An 18,145-nucleotide genomic window follows, 5' to 3' on the forward strand; every position below is an offset into this window, starting at 1 on the left:
AGATATCTCATCCCAAGCATCCTGATTCAGGGTCCCCGAGTCCAGATGCTTCCCCACATCCAACAGTAACTCTGCCTGGTAAGCCAGCAATAAAGAAGTCACATTAAGAGCTCTGATTGATAAGGCAGAGGCTTTGTACGTCTTATGGAAAATGGAGGCAACAAACCGTTCAGTCTTTCCCGGGAGGGAAGTGCTGTAGTGCTAGCAGCATAGCATGTGGGGTGGATGTGGTCAGCCAGTGACGGCTCCACCATGGGAGGGTTCCATATTGTGCATGTCCATGCTCCATTTCCCACCATATAGGTCCCTTTCGGGGTCCTGGCCCCCAAGGGAGCCGGCCACTATATCGAGTCTGGCCGCGGCTCGCTTGCAAACGCTGGGCAGCCTGTACTCCGCGGGGAAAACAGATGCTCCCCTGTCTTGGGGGCGGGGGGACCTCGAGACTTGAGAGAGGGGAAGAACGGGGTCTTCGCCCTCCATCTTAGTCTCAAAGTCAAGGAGATCCACGAGATTAATCCCGTCCTCGTCATCGTCATCCCATAGCTACGTTGTCAGACAATGAGGAGAGGGAATCGAGGCTATCCATAACATCGCCCCAGCTGAGCTCGGTTGTGGGGGGTTGCGCCTCTGTCTCGACCGGTGGCTGGAAGGGAAGGGAGGGGGTAGAAACAGCAGAGCGTTTTAGCCTCCTTTTCAAACTGGCTCTAGAGAGCAATTTACGATGCTTACAGGACCCAGGGTTATCGAGTGCCTACTGAGCATGTTCTCTTCCCAGACAATTGATGCATAGGTGAAAATCCTTCCCAGCAATCATGGTGCCAGAAACACAAGAATGTGGTGGTTCGAGTGCCGTGCTAGACTTGTCTAGGGATGAGGCAGCAGTGGCAATTGTGTAGAACAGGGCTATGCTGAAAACGCCTGTTGTAAAAACAATGTGTAAGCTCTGTGCTTTAGTTAGGTGTAAACTAGCTAGTAGAAGCCTTGCAGCTCAAGCTAGCTGGGATGTATGGGAACGCTACAGCTGCGAGGCTAGTGATGTGTTACCTAGCGAGCAGCTACCCCTGCTAAGGCATGCTGTAGCTAGCACTGTGTTGGCTGAAGGGGACCGCATGTGGCAGTTCGATTTCGGGTAGGTGTTTTCCCACGACCGTAGAGCCGTGAGGCTAACAATTGGTCTAGTTAATACGAACGAGTAAATGTAGGTTTGAACTAGATGAGAGAAGAGAGCTAGCAATAGTACCGTGTTGCAGGTAAAAATGCTGGTGTGGTTAGCTTGCTTGTAGCTAGCTAGCTATGCTAGCTTAATCCTTACGGCAAGAGCTAGCCCTTTGTTAGGGTGGTTAGCTTGCTTTGCAGATAGTTAGCCAAGTTAGCTAAAACCTTACGGCATGTGCTAACCTAGTCAGCTGAAACTTTGCGGCGAGGGCTAACCGACCCTTGATAGCTAGCCGTGTGGTGCTAGCTAGACGGATACTGACAAGTAGAAAATTAAGGCTTCTCAAAGCGAAAACCTTTTGGTTGGTACTCAACTATCGACAGGAGCTGAAGTCCATGTTCGGCAGTATTAACCTCACAGTTCGCCTGAGAACAAAACAGTCAAGCTGAGGAGAACCTATTGTGAACGCAGTCAGTTCCACAAGGAAGAGAGGCGAGAATGAGCAGTTGGCGGCGAGTAGCTCCCTTTATAGAGGGGCTCACCTCATTCGCCACTCGACCTGTCTGTCTACAACAGACACTGTGTGATTGGTTACCTCGAGCTTGTGGACACGCCCAGTCATATCCCATAGTGAGACATCAAAATGAGTATTTGAAATAGAACATGAATAGTTTTTTGGTGATACTATTTCACATCCCCTGCACCTGTTACAGTTATTGTGCAAGAGCACTATCCTGTCTGTTGAATGCTATCAAATGATTTTAGCTTTTCTGTTATTCAGAGCAACCTGAATGTGGAACATTTCCACATAATTTGACCATTTAACAGTTCAGATTGCAAAACTGCATATTCCATGAAATTTGAACCAGTTTGGTTACATTGCAGTTTTGCATCTTATCTGGAGCAACAAGTGAAATCATACACACACATTCAGGACAGACAGGCTTAGTCTGACCCATGCAATGAGGATGATGAGGATGATGATGATGATGATGATGAGTAGAAGGAGGAGGAGGATGATATTTATGATATGTTCATGGTTTTATCAGCTCATGAACCTGAGCAACCTCAGCAAAGTCAGCAACTGTTTTCTATCACTAAAACCCACACTGTAATCCCATTTAATCATGATCAGGATAGTTCCTCCTCACTCCCACACACCCCTGACTCCAACGTCTCACTAGGGTCGGAGTTACGTGAACCCCTCACCCCACCCCCTCCCGTGGACTAATCGGAGGGGAGGATCTATGTGTTTTGTTGCTTGTCAAAAACAATCACTCCTCGGGCCATTACATTTACAGCATGACGTGCTTTAATTGGTGTAACGCACTGGGCGCTGAGAGGCGGGGGAGGCGGTCCACAAATACCAGCGCGGAGTGAATGAGAAGAGACTTGCAAAAAACTGCTCTTCACAGAGAAAAAAGTTCAGAGTTAAGCACTAACAAGATGGTATATGTTACGAGATGTCGCCAAGCCAATAGATGGCGCTGCTGTTATGTGTATCTGAGTGTGATGCTATATGGTACGAGTGAGCCAAGTTAGGCATGACTTACTATGCACTGTATGGAACTGGATGCATGCTACACAGTGATGTTGAAGTAAAGACTTTCTAATCAATATTACCTTGCTCTTGTATAGAATAAACACCATACAAAACAGTATAGAAGGGCTCTCTTTAAGGGATACCAAGTTACACTACTCCGGCCAAAAGCAAGAAAACACTTAACCGCAGTGTTTGGCCATTAATGTTGTCATTCAACAGGTCGTGCGTAAACAACTGGTGAGAAAATAAGCTATGGGCAAAAACCAGATGGGGGGAATTTACATTGAACTTTCTTTAACTGGTTTTATTGGTCCGGTGTGGCATTATAGTTTCTTTATAATGGAACGAAATGTCAACCTGTTGCCTAGTACAAAATGACCCACTGGGCACACACTGTTTGAATCAACATTGTTTCCACGTAATTTCAATGAAATTACGTTGAACCAACGTGGAAGAGACATTGAATTGACGTCTGTGCCCAGGGGGAATCTATTTCAGTGCATAACAACTTTATTTCTGTAGCGCCTCTCCACCCTCCAACCACTCTCACTCTCTCTCCCCCACCCGCCCCCTTGTTCTGTTTCGGCACTGGAGGTTGTCAGCCGGGGTTTATGTACAGTTCACTGGAGTTGAAAGAAGTCAGCTTCTGTCTTGTTATGAAACAAGACGTCTCTGCCTCCCAGCTTGCGGGAGCGATGAGAAGTGGTCGCACCGAGCTGGGAGAGCAGAGTGTTCTCCGCGCCAGACCCATCCGTAGAGACGACCAGCAGCGAGGAAGTCAAAGCTGCTTTTGTGTCGTCTCTGCTGGCTGCGTGTTTGTTAATTATCCCGTCTGTGTGGTCAGACAACTTGTGGGAGAGAGCCAACCAACCCAGTCGCCGGATAAGCGCACAACACACCTTCAACAACGATTAATTTCTCTCAGTACCACCGAGATGTCTGATTCGGGAAGACACCGCAATACAAAATGGGCTCTCGTGTGAACGGCTACCAATGGACCAAATTATTCTTAAATCAAACCACATTTTCCTGTTTATTTTGCCAATTTACACACAGGCATTGTGACATTTATGCACAGGCCGTGTGGGGTATAGGCCTATACACTTGTTTATCATTCATGACCAAACCAATCCAGATGCTTTGCAATTATGAAGAGGATGATCATATTAATCATATCAGGAGCAGCCACTGCAGATGTATAAGGGCTTACTTCACTCCTTATCAAATTGATTGTGTCCAGCATTCTTTGGTCTAAAATGAAACTCTTGTGTACCAACTCAGATAACCATACCAACTTTTATTCGGTTTGGCACAATCTATTCTAACTTTCGAAATAGTGGCAATTCATCTGTTGGCAGTTCAGTCCCTGCGGTCTTGGGAAGCAGTTCGGTAGCATCCGTTTTTTTCTCCAGAAAGTGAAAGTGCGCGTCACTCCTCTGAACACCTTCATTGAGCCCCGACTTGATGGTTCTCTCTCCAGCTCAGATCTCTTCTTTAGAGCGCAGAATAGCACAGAGTAGCCTTGAATTAATCAGAATCAATTGTCATCACAGGTTTCGGGCCACTTTGGTCGCCAGTGGGCTAAGTCAGGGCTAATCCCTGCTAAGGGAATCACGGGGGAAGAGAAAAGCAACAATAACCAAGTCAAGCGTAAAAAATGATCTATTATCAACTCCCTGCATTTCCCAGCGATGTAGTGTAAATCAGGCTAGTTTGTGATTCGAGTCAGACTCCCAGGGAAGAATATGCATATTCTATATTCAGATATTATATATAGGCCTACCATATACTGTATATTCATATCCCATAGGGTCGAGCTGGGTTGGTAGACTCACACGATGAAGGCGGCAATATTTTTTTGAAAGGGGCCCTCGCATTTCCAAAATCCCTCTCACATCCCGACATAACCATTAATCAGTGGAGGCTGCTGAGGGAAGGATGGCTCATAATAATGTCTGTAATGGAGCAAATGGAATGGCATCAAACAAACGGAAACCATATGTTTGACGTATTTGATAACATTCCACTTATGGCACTCCAGCCATTACCACGAGCCCATCCTCCCCAATTAAGGTGCCACCAACTTCCTGTGCATTAGATGCACACTGACTTGATGTTGAATAGAGAGCGAAAAACAATAAAAGAGTCACAGTTCTCCAATGAAAGAATGAGGGTTTGGCGGATTAGGGACAACCCAAAGGAAGAAGAATAACTTCTGCATAACCCTATTTTCTCACCTAGACCAAGTTTACTGCTAAAACGGTTTAAGTTAATTATTGCATCCACTTTGCCAGATTTCCTTGCAACAAATTATATTGGGTTATACATAAATCTTACATAGGCTAAATGTTTATTCATTTTTCATAAACTTCTCATCAGATCAATGTTGCTTAGCCTAAGCGCTTTTAAAATAACTACACTGTAAAACCTTTCTGTAATTTCAACTGTAAAACACTGTATGATGCACAGTATAATACTGTAATGACCTGACTATATCATAAAAGAACAACTGTCCAGACAGAGGATTGAGTTTACGAATGGACGGTTTATTAAACCAACTTTACACAGGCTACTGTTTGGCCGTAGCCCACGCCAAATAAATGAAAGATAACCCACAAGCCAATCGTGACCTTCTCTTGTGAAGCCCAGACCTAAAAAGAGAGAGAACAAAAGCTAAACCTGGTCTTAACTTCCAATGCTCCATCCCCCTGCCCAACCCCCTCCACGCCACTCCGCCAACCGCCAGGATGCCCGGCATCAGAACATTCCAGGCATTCCCGTGATTGGCAGATAGCAGGTTGATTGACATGTCGGACCCCGCGAACACTGGGTACTGGTAGGTACAACACAACCATCTACTAGCCTAACACATAACACACAGCTGTCTGTGCGGGTCGCTACACAGCCCCCCCACCACAAAGTCCCTCGTCCCCGAGGGAACAAACAAAGTCTCTGAAGCGACCCGGAGGTCTCCTTTGCCTGCGTGGCTGTGATGGCCGCAGAGTGCCCCTCTGGGAACCAGGGGATGAAGGCAAGGACATGGGGGACAAGGAAGCGGGAACGGGTAATACAGTCCGTGGCTCTGGAGAACCACGCGGTGACACAGGGGGAGTGGGCTGTCTGGAACCTTGTCTGCGGCACCTGGGGGTGGGTGCCTGGAGAATGTCATTGCCAGAGAGGGGAATTGTGGGGTTCCTGGGGTTTGGGGAGAAGAGGCCCCTCTATATGGGGCTAACCTGTCCCGGTGCAGTGTCACCTTTCTCCCCCTGGGAGGAAGCTGCACCCGGTAAACAACCTCCCCTACCCTCTCCAGGACACTGCAGGGTCCCACCCAGTGACTGTCCAACTTGGGGCATCTGCCTTTTTTCCTTAGCGGGCTGTAGACCCAGACCAGCTCCCCAGCCACAAAGTGCCTTCCCCGGGTGTGCACGTCATAGTTCCTCTTCTGCCTCACACCTGCATTCAGCAGCTGCTCTCTGGCGAAGGTGTGGGCTGTCTCCAGGCGGTCCTGGAGTCTCCGGGCATACTCCGGCCCCGGGGAAACATGAGGGCTATCCAGGGGCCGACCAAACGCCATCTCCGCAGGGGTACGGATCTCTCTCCCCAGCATGAGGAGGGCAGGCGTGCAGGAGGTGGAGTCTTGGACAGCGGAGCGGCATGCCATGAGGACCATAGGCAGGTGCTTGTCCCAGTAACGCTGGTGTTTGGAAGAGAAGATGGCCAGCTGCTGTCCAAGCGTTTTGTTGAAGCGCTCAAACAAGGCCATCACTTTGAGGATGGAGAGGAGTAGTGCGGGTCTTGTGCATACCCAGCCTCTCACACATGGTGGCGAACACACGGGACTCAAAGTTTCTGCCTTGGTCGCTGTGGATGGACTCTGCAGCTCCAAACCTGCTGAACATCCCCGCTGTCAGGGCGTCGACGATGGTCTCTGCCTCCTGGTCAGGCAGAGCATAGGCCTCGGGCCACTTTGTGAAATAGTCCATGGCCGTGAGCACCCAGCGGTTTCCACTGTCTGTGGTGGGGAACGGCCCAACTACATCCACTCCCACCCTCTCCATGGGAGCCCCCACTGGGAACTGTTGGAGCTGAGCATGAGAGCGGCCTGGGGGGCCCTTTCTCGCTGTGCAGTTGTCACAGCGGCGGCAAAAGTCTTCCACATCCCTCTTGTGCTGCCCCCAGTAAAAGCCCTGACGGAGGCGGCGCAGTGTTTTTGTGACCCCAAAGTGTCCAGTCCCCACCCCCCCATGAGTACTCTGGAGCACAGCCTCCCGCAATGCTTTTGGGACCACCACCTGCCACCTCTCCTCCCCCGTAGCTGACTCCTTCCATGCCCGCTGTAACACGCCATCAGCCAGCCGCAGTCGCTCAAACTTTGACCACAACCCTTTGGTCGCGAGTGAGAGCGCTGTCACCTCTTCCCATGGTGGCCTCACCTGCGCCTCTACCCACTGTAGCACTGGCTGTAGGTCTGTGTCCCGTCCCTGCTGCTGCCCCCATTCAGCCACGTCGACAGTCTGCAGCTCACAGCAGACAGGCCCGCTCGCCCGACACACTGTGGCACAGACCCCCTCCTCTGCACACAGCTCTCTCTCCCGTCCCTCTCTCCGTTCACAGTGGCGGCAGCCGTCTGCAGTACAGGGCCGACGGGACATGGCGTCGGCGTTGGAGTGGCGTGCCCCTGCCCTGTGCACCACCGTGAAGTCATACGGCTGAAGCTCCTCCAACCAGCGTGCCACCTGCCCCTCTGGCTCTCTGAAAGACATGAGCCACTGCAGAGCAGAGTGGTCAGTCCTTACAGTAAAGGGCAGACCACCCAGGTAGTACTTGAAGTGTTTGACGGAAGCCACAACAGCCAAGAGCTCCCGCCGGGTGACACAGTAGCGGCGCTCATGTTTGTCAAATGTTTTGCTGAAGTACGCCACCGCTCTCTCCCCCTCTGGCCCCACCTGGGCCAGCACCCCACCCATGCCCACATTGCTCGCGTCTGTGTCCAGGATAAAGGGCAATGTGAGGTCAGGGGGCGAGCACGGGGCCTCGATCAGTGCACGTTTGAGGGTGTTGAACGCCTCCTCACACTCCACTGTCCAAGTGAAAGCCTTGTCCTTCGGCAGCAGGCGGTTCAGTGGAGCAGCAACGCTTGAGAAGCCCCGTACAAACCTCCTGTAGTACGAGGCCAGGCCCAGGAAGCTCTTCAGCTGACGCTGGTCGGTGGGGGTGGGCCAGTCTCTGACAGCCGCTACCTTGTCCTCCATGGTGCTGATCCCCTCCTTCCCCACTCGGTGGCCCAAGAAGGACACCTCTCTCCTCATGAAGTGGCACTTCTCGGGGTGGAGCTTCAGACCTGCGGCAGCCACCCTCTCCAGCACACACCGTAGCGCCCCCAGGGCTGACTGGAAGGAGCTGCCATGGGCCAGGATGTCATCGAGGTATACCAGACACTGCTGTCGGGGGATGCCATCCAGCACCCTGTCTATTAAACGCTCAAAAGTAGCTGGAGCGTTGCACAGGCCAAAGCACAGGACCTTGAACTGCCAGTGTCCTCTGTTAGTGGAGAACGCAGTTTTGGCTCTGGCCTCTGGGGAGAGGGGCACCTGCCAGTAGCCACTGCGGAGGTCTAGTGAGGAGAACCAGGAGGACCCCCTAACCAGGTCCAGCGACTCATCGATACGTGGTATGGGGTATGAGTCCTTCCTGGTTACCTCATTCAGCCGCCTGTAGTCCGCACAGAACCTCAGCTTGCCCCCTTCTTCGGAACCATGACGACTGGCGCCGCCCAGGGGCTGTCTGAGGGCTCAATGAAGTCTGCCCGCTGCATCTCCAACACAGCCTTGTCTGCCGCCTCCTGGCGTGCCAGCGGGATACGGCGGGGACGCATCTTGATAGGTCGAGCATCACCTGTGTCGATCTCATGCTGCACCAGATGAGTCTGACCCACCTCTTCCTCACTCAGCGCAAAGCTGTCTCTGAATTCAAACAGCAACTGCCTCAACCGTTCCTGCTGCTCGGGGTCAAGACCAACACAGTTCCTCCCCCATATCTCCCTCACTGCAGACAGTGTCCTCTCCCCTCCCATCTGGGGTAGCTGGGCTGGGGGGCGCGGCCCGGGCTCACAGAGGACTGTGTCGTGGAGGTAGCTGGGGAATGTAACGCAACACCGTAGGTGACAGGGGGGCTGGGGAAAAGTCACACCCAGATGTGGGGGAGGGGGGCAGCCATGAGTCTCTGCTGCTTTAACTGTTGGAGTAAAGGGTTTGTTGGGTTGAGTGAATGTGACATTAGGGGCCATGGTGACCTCCGGCCCTCCCTGGAAGCTCAGTGTGCCCCTATTTAGGTCTAACTGGCAGCCTGTGCTCCTAAGAAAGTCCAACCCCAGGATACAAGGGTCCTGCACAGCCGCCACCCACACAGGATGACGCACAGTCCTGCCCCCTACTGTCAGAGTCATTATTCCCTTCCCTTTCATGGGTGCCAGCTCACCTGTGACTGTGCGGAGCTGCACAGTTGTAGGCTCACACTGAGTCCAACCTGGCACAATATCTGGCCTCACCAGGGTTACTGTGGACCCAGTGTCCACCAGGGCGGAGCAGGGCACCCCCTCCACAGTGACAGGGACATGACAAAAGTCCCCAACACAGGTCCGGCCCACCACAACAACAGGCTCCATCCGCTTGCCCTCGTCTGCTTCTGGGGGAAGTGGAGCCTTGCTCCTGAAGAAGATGGTAGTTGGGATAGAAAGCCAGGGGTCCGCACTACCCGGTCTATGCGGACCCCGAGCCGTTTCCCTGAGCTCTGGGGGACATGGGGCAATCTCGGCGCAGATGGCCTGGCTGGCCACAACCCCAGCAGACCCTGGGACCAGGGCGTGTGTTTCGTGCCGCCTGTAGCGACACAGCACGAATGAGTTCTGTCATTTCAGCCACCCATGCAGGCTTTTCCGGCTCCGGGCTGCTCTGCCCCCAGCTCGCACAGAGGGTCTGTCTCCCTGCACCCCCACCAAAGCCCCAGCTGAAGCCCCAGCCCACACCAGCTCCCTCTCCAAAGCCATCTCCAAGGCTACCTGCAATGACTCAGGATGAGCCAGCTGGGTCTGTATGCGCAGCTCCGTAGGAGAGAGCGCCTGTATGAACTGGTCCCGTGCTAGCTCGCTCTGCACGGAGGGGGCATGTGAGCATATGCCCGCCGAGAGAGGCTCTCAATGTCATTAGCTAGCACCCGTAGAGGCTCTCCAGGCTGCCTGCGTCTATTACTCAGTTCGGAGCGCAGTAGCCCGGGCTGTACACACTGTCCATAGCGCCTCCTCAGTGCTCCCACTAAAGCACCATAATCACGTCTGTCCTCGGGGCTAATCAATATCAAACAGGCCAGAGCTTCATCCGTGAGGCATAAAGCCAACTGCAATGCCCTATCTTCATCCGACCACCCCCTAAAATGAGCTAACAGTTCAAACTGAGCATGAAAAGCTTCCCAATCCGCCTTACCGGGAATACTTCGGGGTCTTAACGGATACGGACGCAGCCGGGAACTGGGCGCCGCCATGTTTGTTTACATCCTGAGCCCCAGATTCCTCGTCCCGCCGCGTCGACGTCACCCCCTTCGGTCCGCCCACCAGAATCCGCGCGAAACACAGTCGACGAAGCACTCATGCCCGCTTCAGCCGCCATCACTCTAACGTCCTCCCTCAAGCGGCCTCTGGGCTCCGATGCCCTGGCGATCTCCTCAGCCAGAACCCCCGACGTCCATGCACACGCACCTCCTTGGCCATAATCGTCCCTTACCTCCACCTTCACTTTCGGATTCCCTCGAAGCATCTTCAACCCCCGTTCTCACCTACGGTAGCTAGCCACAGAAGTCAGCTAGCTAGCTGGCTAACTTTATCAACGTTTTTACTTCTGACACCAATGTAATGACCTGACTAGATCATAAAAGAACAACTGTCCAGACAGAGGTTTGAGTTTACGAATGGACGGTTTATTAAACCAACTTTACACAGGCTACTGTTTGGCCGTAGCCCACGCCAAATAAATGAAAGATAACCCACAAGCCAATCGTGACCTTCTCTTGTGAAGCCCAGACGTAAAAAGAGAGAGAACAAAAGCTAAACCTGGTCTTAACTTCCAATGCTCCATCCCCCTGCCCAACCCCCCTCCACGCCACTCCGCCAACCGCCAGGATGCCCGGCATCAGAACATTCCAGGCATTCCCGTGATTGGCAGATAGCAGGTTGATTGACATGTCAGACCCCGCGAACACTGGGTACTGGTAGGTACAACACAACCATCTACTAGCCTAACACATAACACACAGCTGTCTGTGCGGGTCGCTACAATACCATACATGTGTTTTACAGCATTCATGCTGTAGATTGCACAGCATTGTGGGTAAAATTGTAAAAAATACTGTTATGAACTGTCATTTGGGAAGCCTCCTGTAAAAATTACTCTAACATACTGTATTTCTTTACAGTAATAGCATTTGCCTACTGTGGATTCAAATGATCCGTTTCAGGCACCAACCTCATGCTGTCAGGTGAGACACATGAAGCTCAGACTATTTTAGTAAATATCTTCTTGAAGCGGATGTGAAGTGGAATAATATTTTCAGCAGCTGTTGGGTAGGTACCTTGCCTTGTTTATAAGGATATTTATTGCTAGCCAATGTTGAATTACTGCATGTTTCCTTAGCTAACCTAGCTAGATAGCTAGCTAACGTTTGTTAGCTAGCTCAAGTTGACAAAAGCCATTTCAGTCTGCTATAAATTGCTCCTAAATATCTAGCTGTGCGATCTCGAAAAACATCACCCAGAGAAAATTGTGATCATAGGCTGTATTGCAGCCTCTGAGTGCCATAGAGAATACACTGAGAGCAGATTTGTGACCGTTATGTTTCCACCATTACTACAGAGAAAATGGCTTGTTTCTAGCAGTTCAAAAGATGACCCATATTTTTTCGGATTGGATGCACATAAACCGCGTTGTACTCGCGAGTCGCTAAAGGTGATGCGAAGGACCAGTGCACCATGTTGTATCGAGGTGCCTGCCGAACTAAGGTGCAGTGCCACTGGTCCGCTGTAGCCTAAACACAGTGTCGGCGGCGGAAACTAGTAACATGGCGAATTTTACCCCTCCCAGGATTATACAATATTTCAAGTAGGATAGCAGTCTACACAATACATAACTAATATTGGTAGCCACCTAGATGTCACCATGATATATTCTACTCAGTGGGGAGAGCGTAAATGGCTAAAACACCGGGACAGTGTCCTCCTTAGCTGTTACAACCCTGTGTGATTCGGTTCATTTGGCGCTCATCCGCGCGACATAAATCATCGTTTTGTAGGCCAGGATTGTCCTTGTAGCCTCTCCCGCGAACCATTTGTTTAATAAAAAAAAAACATTGTACCATAATGTTACAGTATTAGCTAAACCTGTTCACTTTACCAGTAGTATGCAAACATTTGGTGGCACAGCTAGAAAGGAAAATGTTGTGAGTCTGGTAAAATAATCTGTGATATTGTGTAGGCTATAGCAAGGTTGTATTAGTTTGCTAGGGGTTGAAGTACAGTAGGTGTATCTAGATGTCTTATTTTTATTTGTTCAATGCCTCAATTGATTTCAGAAACTATATTGGATATATGCTGTAGGTTCGAATCAACCCAAGATGATGAATCCTGAAGATAGGACAAAGTGGAAGCCAGAGGAAGCCAGCTGTTTGTTCTCAATCCCTACCATGACCCATTCTTCCAAGAGCTCACTGAGTTTGAATGAATACCTCTAGTGAGGTAAGTACACATACACACACACGACACCAGCTTGATATGTCCCTTGTCCCCTGTCGTTTTACCCACAGAGTAACAGCCCTGGTGCTCACTGTCTGTCACTATATTCTTTCTTTCTATGATTGTCCTAGGGGTGAGAAGAGCTGACAAATCAGAATTGAGGAGGTTTGTTACTGAACCCCATGAGGAACACCTGATGCTGCGCTGACTTCTCTCTCCTGGATGCTCTCCGGCCCAAACTGTCCTGTTGTGTGTTTCACCGCCTTTGGACCCCCTTATCCCAAACAGAGTTGCCCCTGATCATAGATTGGGCTGCATCACAGCCTGGTACGGCAACTCCACCGCCGCGGACCGCAAGGCGCTTCAGAGGGTGATACGCGCAGCCGAATGCACCATTGGGTGCACAACACCAGGTGTTGCAGGAAGTCCAAGAAGATCATCAGGGACCTCAGCCACCCGAGCCATGGCCTGTTCTCCCCGTTTCCATTACACAGACGCGGGTGGCACAGGAGCATTATGGCGAAAACTGGAAGATTAGACAATAATTTCTACCCCCAGACCATCAGATTACTGAATAGCCACCACTGCTGCTCCCCCTATGGTCAATGTCCACCCCAATGGACATTTATTTATTCATCACTGCGGAGTTGTTACTATGTATATAGTACTATTTCTATTTTTCTTATTACCATTCTCATTGTTTTATTTCACTTAGTCCTGCATGTTGGAGCTCGGAGCTCTGAATCTGAAGATCTAGGATTGTATCCAATCCCAATTTTAACTCTGTCTCCCTCTTTCTCTCCCCCACAGCACACATGCACAGGCACACAATATAGTTTTTTTATGATTCTTATTTGGTTATATACAGTGGGGAGAACAAGTATTTGATACACTGCCGATTTTGCAGGTTTTCCTACTTACAAAGCATGTAGAGGTCTGTAATTTTTATCATAGGCACACTTCAACTGTGAGAGACGGAATCTAAAACAAAAATCCAGAAAATCACATTGTATGATTTTTAACTAATTAATTTGCATTTTATTGCATGACATAAGTATTTGATCACCTACCAACCAGTAAGAATTCCGGCTCTCACAGACCTGTTAGTTTTTCTTTAAGAAGCCCTCCTGTTCTCCACTCATTACCTGTATTAACTGCACCTGTTTTAACTCGTTACCTGTATAAAAGACACCTGTCCACACACTCAATCAAACAGACTCCAACCTCTCCACAATGGCCAAGACCAGAGAGCTGTGTAAGGACATCAGGGATAAAATTGTAGACCTGCACAAGGCTGGGATGGGCTACAGGACAATAGGCAAGCAGCTTGGTGAGAAGGCAACAACTGTTGGAGCAATTATTAGAAAATGGAAGAAGTTCAAGATGACGGTCAATCACCCTCGGTGTGGGGCTCCATGCAAGATCTCACCTCGTGGGGCATCAATGATCATGAGGAAGGTGAGGGATCAGCCCAGAACTACACGGCAGGACCTGGTCAATGACCTGAAGAGAGCTGGGACCACAGTCTCAAAGAAAACCATTAGTAACACACTACGCCGTCATGGATTAAAATCCTGCAGCGCACGCAAGGTCCCCCTGCTCAAGCCACGCATGTCTAGGCCCGTCTGAAGTTTGCCAATGACCATCTGGATGATCCAGAGGAGGAATGGGAGAAAGTCATGTGGTCTGATGAGACAAAAATAGAGCTTTTTGCTCTAAACTCCACTCGCCGTGTTTGGAGGAAGAAGAAGGATGAGTACAACCCCAAGGGCGGCAGGTAGCTTAGTGGGTAAGAGCGTTGTGCCAGTAACCGAAAGGTCGCTGGTTCTAATCCCCGAGCCGACTAGGTGAAAAATCTGTCGATGTGCCCTTGAGAAAGGCACGTAACCCTAATTGCTCCTGTAAGTCGCTCTGGATAAGAGCGTCTGCTAAATGACAAAAAAAATAATAAAAAAAACACCATCCCAACCGTGAAGCATGGAGGTGGAAACATCATTCTTTGGGGATGCTTTTCTGCAAAGGGGACTGGACGACTGCACCGTATTGAGGGGAGGATGGATGGGGCCATGTATCGCGAGATCTTGGCCAACAACCTCCTTCCCTCAGTAAGAGCATTGAAGATGGGTCGTGGCTGGGTCTTCCAGCATGACAACGACCCGAAACACACAGCCAGGGCAACTAAGGAGTGGCTCCGAAAGAAGCATGTCAAGGTCCTGGAGTGGCCTAGCCAGTCTCCAAACCTGAACCCAATAGAAAATCTTTGGAGGGAGCTGAAAGTCCGTGTTGCCCAGCGACAGCCCCGAAACCTGAAGGATCTGGAGAAGGTCTGTATGGAGGAGTGGGCCAAAATCCCTGCTGCAGTGTGTGCAAACCTGGTCAAGACCTACAGGAAACGTATGATCTCTGTAATTGCAAACAAAGGTTTCTGTACCAAATATTACGTTCTGCTTTTCTGATGTATCAAATACTTATGTCATGCAATAAAATGCAAATTAATTACTTAAAAATCATACAATGTGATTTTCTGGATTTTTGTTTTAGATTCTGTCTCTCACAGTTGAAGTGTACCTATGATACAAATTACAGACCTCTACATGCTTTGTAAGTAGGAAAACCTGCAAAATCGGCAGTGTATCAAATACTTGTTCTCCCCACTGTATGTGTCAACTTCTTGTTACCAATTTGAATAAATGTATTTTATGTACAAATGTATGGTTTTTCTTACATTTAGATTTCAGGTAGAATTTCACTGTAAATTTACAGCATTATCCTGGCACCAGAGTTGCCAGCTTAATACTGTAATTTTGCTTACAGTACTATTTTCCTTACTGTAAAACATTACAGCATCCCTGTACATTTACAACAAGGATGATGTAATATATCTTTACAGTAAGGAAAATAGTACTGTAAAACATATTACAGCATCTCTGCTGTAAAGCAAAATTACAATATTAAGCTGGCAACTTTGGCGCCAGTATAATGCTGTCAATTTACAGGGAAAAGTTTTACAGTGTATCTTATTGTCATGTAGGCCTAGCTATTTATTGACAACTCTTAAATAAGTAATTAATATCACTAATATGGTAGCTTGGGGTTAAACGCCCCCCAGGGTTAAATGCCCTCCTCCTGTAATTCTCACAGAAACATATTTTTCATCACTTTCCCTCGATGCCACTAGTCTTTCTCAACAAAATATGTCATCGGTCTCATCTTAACTTTAAGTCACTCCCAACAAAATGATTTTGAGGTATATTTATCTAATATTTTGTAATTTAGAAAAAGTTATATATATATATATACACACACAGTGCATTCATAAACTATTCAGACCCCTTCCCCTTTTCCACACTTTGTTACATTATAGCCTTATTCTAAAATTGATAAAATAAAAAAATCTTCCTCCTCAATCTACACACAATACTCCATAATGACAAAGCGAAAACAGATTTTTTTGCAAATGTATTAAAAATAAAAAACAGAAATACCTTATTTACATAAGTATTCAGACCCTTTGCAATGAGACTCAAAATTGAGCTCAGGTGCATCCTGTTTCCATTGATCATCCTTGAGATGATTCTACAACTTGATTGGAGTCCACCTGTGGTAAATTGAATTGTCTCAAGGCTTCATCTATACTGATTGAAGTGGATTTAACAGGTGACATCAATACGGGATCATAGCTTTCACCTGGTCACTCTATGTCATGGAAAGAGCAGGTGTTCCTAATGTTTTGTACACGCAGTGTATAGGCTAAATTAGGCTATATAACATTGCATATCACAGATAATCCCCAAAACGCTAGGACAATTTGGTTTAGGTTGCTTAGCCAACATGCTGAAATATTTAGAAACAATAAATTGCGGTGTATGTAGCGTAAATATATTTTGAGTATCATAAACATAAACATAAACATAAATTCAAATTTGATTTATGGATGCAGTCGTCTTAGCTTGTTTGTATTTTCTGCATTTTATATGGAAATCAATTAATAGGCCTATAGGAGATATATATATATATTTTAAAATCAGTTTGAGAATAAGATGACACTGTTTCATTTAGTCTACTAATCATATCAATCGAACTCTGAATCACGAGGCGGTTCTCCAGTGGAGTCTCGTGCCTCATCACCTTACTGAAGAGCCCTCGAGGCGATGGGATACACTCCCATTAGTGCCTAATTAGTGATTTTTGTCCTCGTGGAGCCGGGTTCAGTATCTATCACATGCTAATGAACCCCTTCAATCGGTTCCGTCCTTTCCATTCGCCGTGGAATTTACGGACAGTCATCTCTTATAGGCTAATGATATTCCAATTTTAGTTTGGTTCCTTTCCTGATTATGACAATAAAAAAAGATGTCTTGCTCAGAAAAAGACGGAAAAATATTGCACTTTTGATGCACAATGGGTTTATATTAAATGTCTTATAAATGTATAACATTAGGCCTACTTTTATTATCGTTGCAGTGTAGCATCAAGGCGTTACAGAGCAATTTTTTTTGTGAGATTATTATCTACTTCACATTATAAGCTATTCAAGTGTCTTTCCTTTCAAAATCACAAAAGTGATGAACATCAATTAAATTAACTCTAGACAGAGGAAAAATATTTCTAATGAGCAGACGGTGGTACACCGGGGGCCAGAATCCATATAAAAACTGCATATTTATCGCCAGACTTCTGAGCAGGCATTAGAATAGGCCCTAATGCCACGCATTCTCTCCCCCTTATTTTCATTAGGCTCTGATGACTAGAGAGCCACTAACTAGAGCCACTAATTTCGCATTAAAGACCATTGACTGCAGTGGCTTGATTCGAGGGTTTTTGACAATGATCACAATCAGAATTTGAGCCCAGATCATTTACCTTGACTCAGTGAATATTTGCTCGGTGCCATGCTCACATTTGAAAATTGCACGGTGTCAAAACGCGCAGCGGTAAATAATGAGTGACGAGGGATCAGGTTGTGCACATACAGTATCTCGCTGCTCTCCTCTCCAACGATCACACATCTTCACACAATCAGTCATTAATTAAATGGCTTCCTCAACAACCTCATTCTTCTCTCTCTCTAACACACACACGCACACACACATTTTACATTTTATTTAATAGTTTTCAATGTTTATCTTCCACTAATTGATTGGGTTGAAGCTAATTTACTGCATTTGTATACAATATAAAAATGTTAAAATGCTTTTTGGAGAACAGAAAAAACAAGCAGAAATTACCCTAGCCATTATCAACTTGGTTGCTGGAGGTTCATTCACCTCAGTCGATCTACAAACACAGCCTTTTAGCTATACAATTATAATGTTATACCCCCAGGCAGGTCACCCATGATACAAGTCAGTATTCAACATCCATGTCTGAGGTAGTCGGGAGATGGCATGGAAACCGGCCACTAGGGGCAACAGTGAGCGCTGTTACCTTCAAGTAGGCTTTGGTTTAGCTTGGGCATTGTGGACAGGGATGGCAGATGGGCGTACAATCAATAGAATTAGAATGGCTCCATTCTGTTAAGGGTACATTTTACATGCAGTGACATTGATAAAAAAAAAACCTTTGTGAGCCTCCTCCATGTGTGAGAGAAGTGCAGTCAAAGATTTGTATAACTAAACCAAGATAGACCACAGCTTGTCGTTTCCAATGGGGACAAATGAGTCATGGA

The sequence above is a fragment of the Coregonus clupeaformis genome, chromosome 36, assembly GCF_020615455.1.
Source record: "Coregonus clupeaformis isolate EN_2021a chromosome 36, ASM2061545v1, whole genome shotgun sequence".
Classification (NCBI taxonomy): Eukaryota; Metazoa; Chordata; class Actinopteri; order Salmoniformes; family Salmonidae; genus Coregonus; species Coregonus clupeaformis.